Raw genomic sequence first — 8,880 nt, forward strand, 5'->3', positions numbered from 1 at the left:
GATGTAAAACGGGTATCTCGATCCGAAATAATAGATATAGGAACGCCATGTCGCGAGACCACTTCCTTGATAAACAACTTAGCCAAGGCCTCCGACGATATTGCTTCTTTAATGGGAAGAAACAAAGCGCTTTTCGTCAACCGGTCCACGATCACCCAAATCGAATCATATTGAGTTCTCGCCGTCTTAGGTAATTTAGTGATGAAATCCATGGTAATGTGCTCCCATTTCCATTTCGGGATCTCTAACGGTTGCAACTTACCATACGGCTTTTGATGTTCGGCTTTAACTTGCAAACAAGTAACACATCGTTCAACGTATTTTACAACATCGCGTTTCATGCCCGGCCACCAATAATCTTTCTTCAAGTCATGATACATTTTCGTCGCGCCCGGATGAATGGAATATTTCGACTTATGTGCTTCATCGAGTAGCACCCGTCGGTAATCACCCGTCTTAGGCACCCACACCCTTCCTTGAAAGGACAACAAACCCCGCGGACCCATAGTAATAAACTCCGATTGGCCCACAATTCGTTCCGTGTGCTTATCGTGAACATAAGCCTCTATTTGGTCTTCAACCATCTTTTCAAGAAAGTCGTTAGTGATAATCAAACGTAACGATGTTATACGTATCGCCGGATGTTGAGTCATTCGACTTAACGCATCCGCGACCACATTCGCCTTACCCGGATGGTAAAGTATCTCACAATCGTAATCTTTCACCACATCCATCCATCTACGTTGACGATAATTCAAATCCCTTTGAGTAAAAAGGTGTTTCAAATTCTTATGATCCGAATATATCGTACACTTGACACCATACAAGTAGTGGCGCCAAATTTTCAACGCATGCACAACCGCCGCCATTTCAAGATCATGAGTCGGGTACCTCGTTTCGTGTTCCTTTAATTGTCGAGAGGCATAAGCAATGACTTTACCCCTTTGCATAAGAACGCACCCGAGCCCATTTAAGGAAGCATCACAATAAACCACCATGTCTTCGACGCCTTCCGGTAATACTAACACCGGAGCTTGACACAACTTCTCTTTCAATAATTGAAAAGCAATTTCTTGCTCACTTTCCCAATTGAACTTAGCACTCTTCCTCGTCAACTTTGTTAATGGAGAAGCAATCTTAGAAAAGTCTTGGATAAACCGACGATAATAACCGGCCAATCCGAGAAAACTTCGGATCTCCGTGGGCGTAGTCGGTCGTCCCCAACTCTTCACCGTCTCAATCTTCCCCGGATCCACTTGGATACCGCTTTCGTTCACAATGTGACCAAGGAATTGAACCTCCCTTAGCCAAAATTCACATTTAGAGAACTTTGCATACAACTTCTCTTTTCTTAGCGTCTTCAAAACTTCACGTAAGTGACGTTCATGTTCGTGCATACTTTTCGAGTAGACTAGTATGTCGTCAATGAATACAATAACCGACTTGTCCAACATAGGTTGGCACACCCGGTTCATAAGATCCATGAATGCCGCCGGTGCATTCGTAAGACCGAAGGGCATAACTACAAATTCATAATGCCCGTAACGCGTTCGGAAGGCCGTTTTCTCAATATCTTCCTCACGGACCCGCATTTGGTGATAGCCGGACCGTAGGTCGATCTTAGAGAAATACGTTGCGCCTTGAAGTTGATCAAACAAATCGTCGATCCTAGGTAGTGGATAACGATTCTTGATCGTCACTTTATTCAACTCACGGTAATCAATGCACATACGCATACTACCGTCTTTCTTCTTCACAAATAAGACCGGAGCGCCCCATGGCGAAGCACTCGGTCGGATAAAACCCTTCTCGAGCAATTCTTGAATTTGATTCAATAACTCTTGCATCTCCGTTGGTGCTAAACGATAAGGAGTTTTAGCAATGGGGGTAGCCCCCGGAACCAACTCGATGCGAAATTCGACTTGTCTTTCCGCCGGGACACCCGGTAACTCATCCGGAAAAACGTCTTCAAACTCATTAACTACCGGAATTTCACGAATAGGTGGTGGCTCATTACGAGTATCAACAACATAAGCAAGGAAAGCCATGCCACCGGTAACAACGGAACGACGTGCCCTTGCAAAAGTGCATATCGGCACCGGTCTTCTTCTCTTATCGCCATGAATAATCATTTCTCCCCCACTTGGGGTCTTCACACGAATACACTTATCATGGCATGCAATATTGGCTCTATAACGATCGAGCCAATCCATACCAACAACGATATCAAAGTCGCCCAAGGTCATTGGAATAAGATCAATTTTAAAAGTTTCGGCACCAAAAACAACATCACAATTTTTACACACATCAACCACTAGCACCGTCTTGCCGTCCGCTATTTCGACTTCTACCGGACGACTTAACTTAGCTAGCGGACTATCAAGTTTAGGCACAAATTTAGGAGACACAAACGACAAATTTGCACCGCTATCAAAAAGAATCCTTGCCGGATTAGAATTAACCATGAAAGTACCTGAAACAACTTCGTTGGATTGTTTGGCTTCATCGTTCGTCATCAAGTAGTTTCGCCCTCTAGCCGACCCCGCCGCCTTCTCAATCTTCTTAACATGATCATTATTCAACTCGGGGCATTCCGGCCTCTTGTGCCCCACTTTACCGCAATTAAAACACGTAACCGTCTTGGCCGTGCATTCACGGGCGTAATGACCCGACTTCCCACAATTAAAACAAGTGGGCGCAAAAGTACCCGTGCCACCTTTCTTCACACTATTAACGCTCTCGGTGCCTTTCCTAGACTTCTTGTTTGAAAAATTCGAATAGCTCGAACCTTCAAACTTCCTTTTCGAGAAAACAAAATCACTCTTCCTAGGCACCTCCGGCTCAAAACCCCGAGCCAACTCAAACAATTCATCGAAAGTCTTAGCCATACCCCGGCTAATCTTGCTCTTGTAGTCGGCATTCAAAGTACGATAAAAATCCTTCATAAGCTTATGATCATCACCCACATACTCCGGGCAAAAACGAGTCTTTGCCAAGAATGTAGACTTGAGGGTAACTAAATCCATGGAACCTTGTTGCAAATGATGCAACTCGTCCCGAATTCGATCAAGATCGGATGAAGTTCGGTATTCCTTGAAAAACTCTTTCTTGAACTCCTCCCACGTCAAGCCCATGCATTGCTCCTCGCCATACAAATTGATTTTATCATCCCACCACAACTTGCCTTCTTCACGTAACATGCTAGACCCAAACCTCGCCTTCTTCTCGGGAGGACACTCCGCGGTACGGAAGGCCCCCTCGATGTCCGAAATCCAACAAGTACTTTTCAACGGATCCCTCACCCCATTAAACGTCGGAGGTTGAGTATCCTTAAAATTTTTGTAGTGGAAGTCTCTCTTTCCATCACCCCCTTCACCTCGAGGATGAACGTTTCTAGCATCAAGGGCCTCTTCAATAGTGGCCTTCAATCGTTCATTTATCATTTCGGTCACTTGCCCATCGACCGACTCTTGGAAGACCCTTCGGACGTCCGCAAGAAAATCCGATTTCAACTTCTTAAAGACGGCCTCGACCTTGGTCGAGAACTCGGCGTCTTCACTTGTACTCCCGTTTTCATGATCAGGACCGTTTCTCGTCTTCATTCTATAAAACGAATTAGGTTAAACCATGAAACGAAAGGACAATTATACCCAATTACATACGTATACACCACACTACCCCATCTTGCTCAACAATCGTCGTACATTGCTTGTTTGACCCGATTTGCACCCGTAGTAATGGTAGCTAGTCATTACCACGCAAGCACGTCGCGCTAACTCGCTAGTACAACGTCCATCTCGCTTGATGATTGCTAAACACAACACAAACAAATAGCGCATGATTAGTTCACATAAACCTATGCACTAATCATACCGATCCGACCCAAAGTCCTACAAGTCCCGCATAACACGCACACAAAGTCTAAGTCTAGGCGCCTATCTCAAGTCACCTAAATCCCTTAGACCATGCTCTGATACCACTTGTAACAACCCAAACCGTAACCGACCAAACACGACGAAATTTCACACAAAAAAAAAAAATTTTCTGGTGCAGGCCATCTGCGCGGCGCGCCAGATGGCCGCGCGGCGCGCCAAATCCCCTGGACAGCCCGCTGTCCCCGGAAGTCTATTTAACGAAAATGTTTGACTAGTTCCCGACATTTTTAGCCAAAACGCTTTTAACCATACATTCATATATGTAAAACTAGCACATAACTAAGGTTTGAGCGAGTTTTACAGAGTGGGGCCCACACGTGCCCAAAACGCCACTAAGTTCAAAATACAATGTTTAATACAAATTAGAGTTTCGACCACAAAAAGTTTAATTGCCAAACGACACAACGAGCATGGTGTTTGGGGTTAAACTACCCAAGTCTCGGTCAAACTCCAAAATCATCACATCCCAAAAGCGTCACTAAACAAGACGGGATCTCTAATCCAACCGGATGCCCTTACCCTTGTCCACACCGGAACCTATAAAAATAGTAAACAACGAGAGGGTAAGTAAAGCTTAGTGAGTAAAACATATATATACATGCATATACAACTTACCCACACGCATCCACGATATCAAATAACACATAACAAATCTCGATAAGCAAGCTAGTATCACCAAACGTATCACTAGCAATAATCATAGCATAAATACTCATAACAATAATCAAATGCTAGTATGAACAACAATAAATCATGGTTAACCAATCTCTTCGCTAGGGAACGACTTCGCGAAACAAGTCATCGATGTTCATAACATTCGTTAGCTTCCAAAAACGGCTATGGCATGCTAACCCCCCGAGGTGTTCCAAAAACGGCTATGGCGTCACCCCTCAAGTGTTCCAAAAACGGCTATGGCATCACTTGCTCAATGTGAGTAGAACACGGCTATTACTCACGCTTTCGTACACCAACACGGCTATGTGTACGGGTAACTCAAATAACAACGTGGGAGTAAAACACGGCTATTACTCGCCACTAAATGCACAAACACGGCTATGTGCCTTAGTACAAAACATGGACTAATACGGCTAAGTCCCACAACCTTGGTCACAAAACGGCTATGTGACACCATCAACACGGTACATAAATCATATACATACATATATAGATATTCCACTCACCTCAAAATCTCTTGTCGAAAGATAACCGAGCTCGAACACTTCAATGTAACGCACCTATTACATTTATCACAATATCAAAATCATAACTCAAGTTGGTCAACACTCTAAAGCTCACTCCTAGAGCCAATTTGACCTATGGTGCAAATCCGACCCATTTGCACCCTTAACCCTAAAATCGGGTTAACTCATCACAAAACCCTATCATTAACCAAAGTAGGTTCTTTACACATTTTAACATTAGTTTTAGGCTTCAACTACACATATTAATTAGCTTAAGTTCAATTTGACCCATTTGGCACTTTCAAAGTCAACCTACCCATTTTTGGGTCAACCACTAACCCTTTTACACCCATTTACATAAATCATGGTGTTCTAACCCTCTTACTAGCTAATTAGGGTTCTCTAACATCAATTAACACTTCCAAAACCCTAGTTAACTCAATATTGAGTCTATATGACCCAAATTACCCAAGAATACCCAAAATTAACCAAAAGTGGGTTTTATGTTCACCTTTGACTCAAACCCTAGCCCTAAATCAAATTAAACAAAGGAATTAAGATTAGAGCATACCACAACTACCAAAACGAAGATAATGACGAGATGAACAACTTTAGAACTTGGGCTTTAGCAAGAAACCCTCTTCTTCCTCTTCAAAGTGAGCTTTCCCTCTCTAAAACTCACTCTCTCACTAAAATAAATTGGGAGGTGATAAGGTTGGTGAACAAGGGAGTAAATGAGCTCCCAAACTACTGAACCAAGCATTAAACTCGGCCTTGATGTGAATTTACCAAAATACCCCCAAAATATCTAATTTAAAAAGAGAAAGGGATCTGTCACAGACATTTGGCGCGGCGCGCCACAAGGCCGCGCGGCGCGCAACCCTGCCAGTTCAGCTCCTTTTGTATTTTAAATACACGCAACAGAACCCCGTTTCCAGTACCGTACATTACACTTATATACACTTATGTACACTATAAATAATCGGGTCTTACATTAATATCTTGTATTTTGCGTTTTGCGGCTCGTACTCTTGTAATTTTGAGACGTTTCTCATCAATAATTTGAACCACTTTGATTGTATTTTGTACTTTTTAGCTTTTTGGTCATTTGCGTCTTCAAATCGTCGAATCTGTCTTTTGTCTTCACCTTTTATTATTTAAACGAATATCACTTGTAAATAGAACAATTGCAACTAAAAGCTTGTCTTTCTTGAGGAATAATGCTATGAAATATATGTTCAGTTTTAGCATTATCACTAGTCCTCCATGCATTCCTATCAGAAGTCATGTCCTCGGTCAATAAAAGCTCCTTCAAGTCGAGCTTTAACCTATCCTTCCACCTACGAGTAGGTCTACCCCTTCTCCTTACGCCATCAATCGTAAGTGCTTCGACTCTCCTAACTGGGGCAGTAAGAGGTCGCCTCCTCGCATGCCCAAACCATCGAAGCCGTTCTTCTCTTAGCTTGTCGATGATACTTCTAACTTTCAGGTTCTCCCTAAAAACACTATTTGGGATCATATCCAACTTTGTTTTACCGCAAGTCCACCTAAGCATCCTCATCTCTGCCACCTCCATCCTTCTCTCTTGCGCCTTCGTCATTGGCTAACATTCTGATCCGTATAACATGGCAGGTCTAACTGCCACCTTGAGGAATTTCCCTTTCAGCTTAAGGGGGATCTTTTTGTCGCATAAGACTCCAGTCGCTACTCTCCACTTCACCCACCCTACCTTAATTCGGTGCAACACGTCTACATCTATCCTTCCCGATTTGTGGAGCATCGAGCCTAGGTATCTAAATGAAGATTGAGGATGCAAGATCTGGTCTCCAATGTAGATGTTCACTCCATCCTCTTGTTCATCACCGTTCCTATCGAAATCACATTTAAGATATTCCGTCTTTTGTCTACTAATATGTAGACCATTACTTTCTAAGGACACCCTCCATTACTCTAGTATTCTATTAAGCTCCTCCTTAGATTCCGAAACAAGCACAATATCATCAGCAAAAATCAAGCACCAAGGGATGCACTCTTGTATCCCTCGAGAAAGCTCGTCAAGGATCAAAGCGAAAAGAAAAGGGCTAATGGCCGATCCCCGATGCAGGCCTACCTCTATTGGGAAAACTTCAGTATTTCCCACCGGTGTTTGGACGCACGACTTCGCCCCTTCGTACATATTCCTAATAACTCTAATATATCTACTCGGGATACTTCTATCATTTAGGGTCTTCCAGATTAAGTTTTGTGGAACGCAATCGTAAGACTTTTTCAAGTCTAAGAAAACCATCTCTAAGTTCTTTTGCTTTTTTCTATACTTCTCCATAAGGTTACTAATAATATGGATTGCCTCTATCGAAGAGCGCCCTGGCATGAAACCAAATTGGTTCTCCGACACATTTGTTTCACGTCGAAGTCTAGTCTCAATCACTCTCTCCCAAAGTTTCATAGTATGACTAAGTAATTTTATGCCTCTATAGTTACCGCAAACTTGAGCATCCCCCTTATTCTTATAGATGGGAATAGTCTCGCTCAGTCTCCATTCCATAAGCATTTTAGAGCTTAGAAAAGTCTCGTTGAAAAGGCAAGTCAACCACTTAACACCATCGTCTACAAGGCACCGCCACGCCTCAATGGGGATCTGGTCCGGTCCCACAGCTTTATTTCTCCCCATCTTTCGTAGTGCTAATCGTAATTCCTCTTGGTTGATCCTTTCACAATCATTGTTGTTCTGGTATTGTTCTATTTCAGAGTGTTGCAGATCTTCGCGGCGCTTGGGTCGTCCTCCAACGAAAAGAGATGAGAAATACCCTTCCCATCTTTTCCTAATTTCGTCTTCCTTAACTAAAGTTTGACCAGCTTCATTTTTGATAAACTTGAAGTTATCTAGATCCCTGCGCCTTCACTCCATAGCCTTTGCTATCCTATATATATATAATTAGCTCCCTCTTTGGAGTCTGATTTCCTATACAAATCTTCATATGCTTTTTCTTTTGCACGGGCTACAGCTTTCTTAGCTTATCTTTTGGCTTCTTTATAACTCTCTTCAACCCTAGTTATATCTGCCATAGCCCACTCCCGACAAGTGATGAGCTCCCTAAACCTTATTTGCATAACCGTGACTTAGCTTTGAACCTCGTCAATAAGCCACCATGATTCTCTATCATACCTACGTCCTCTCGATTTACACGTTGGATAATTTAATTAGAAAATCTAATAATTTAAGTAATAGATGAAAATAATTGATAGAGTAACACTTGACAGGAATAAAGGTGGAGTTGACACGTGACATAAATTTATCGAGAATTTACACGTTGGATTATTATCACGCGCTTTATATAATGTATAAATAGATAGTCAAATACCGTATTTACTCAATATTTACTCCGTATTTAAAAATATTTGGATTTATGGGATTACTCGATTTGACTTTATTATATATATATTTTTGTTATGATTTTGTTAATTATATTGTGGACTTTTAATCATTTCCCTTCTTAAAATGATTAGATTAGATTATTAGATATATTAGATATGGAATAAACTAGGTAAGGATACTTGTGCCTTTTTTCTTATAGCAAAAAAGACAGAAACTTAATAACGATTCTTTGTCTCGGAAAGAAAAAAGATAACAGTGATACAACAAGAAAAACATGGACGAGTCTCGAAAGAGGTAAACTAGTCTTACCAATGAAATTTGACCTAAAGCTAACTAAACTCGAGCTTCGCCATGAATTAAAGAAATACACGGTCTACAATCACAAGAT

Source organism: Rutidosis leptorrhynchoides, chromosome 2, assembly GCF_046630445.1.
Source record: "Rutidosis leptorrhynchoides isolate AG116_Rl617_1_P2 chromosome 2, CSIRO_AGI_Rlap_v1, whole genome shotgun sequence".
NCBI classification, from domain to species: Eukaryota; Viridiplantae; Streptophyta; class Magnoliopsida; order Asterales; family Asteraceae; genus Rutidosis; species Rutidosis leptorrhynchoides.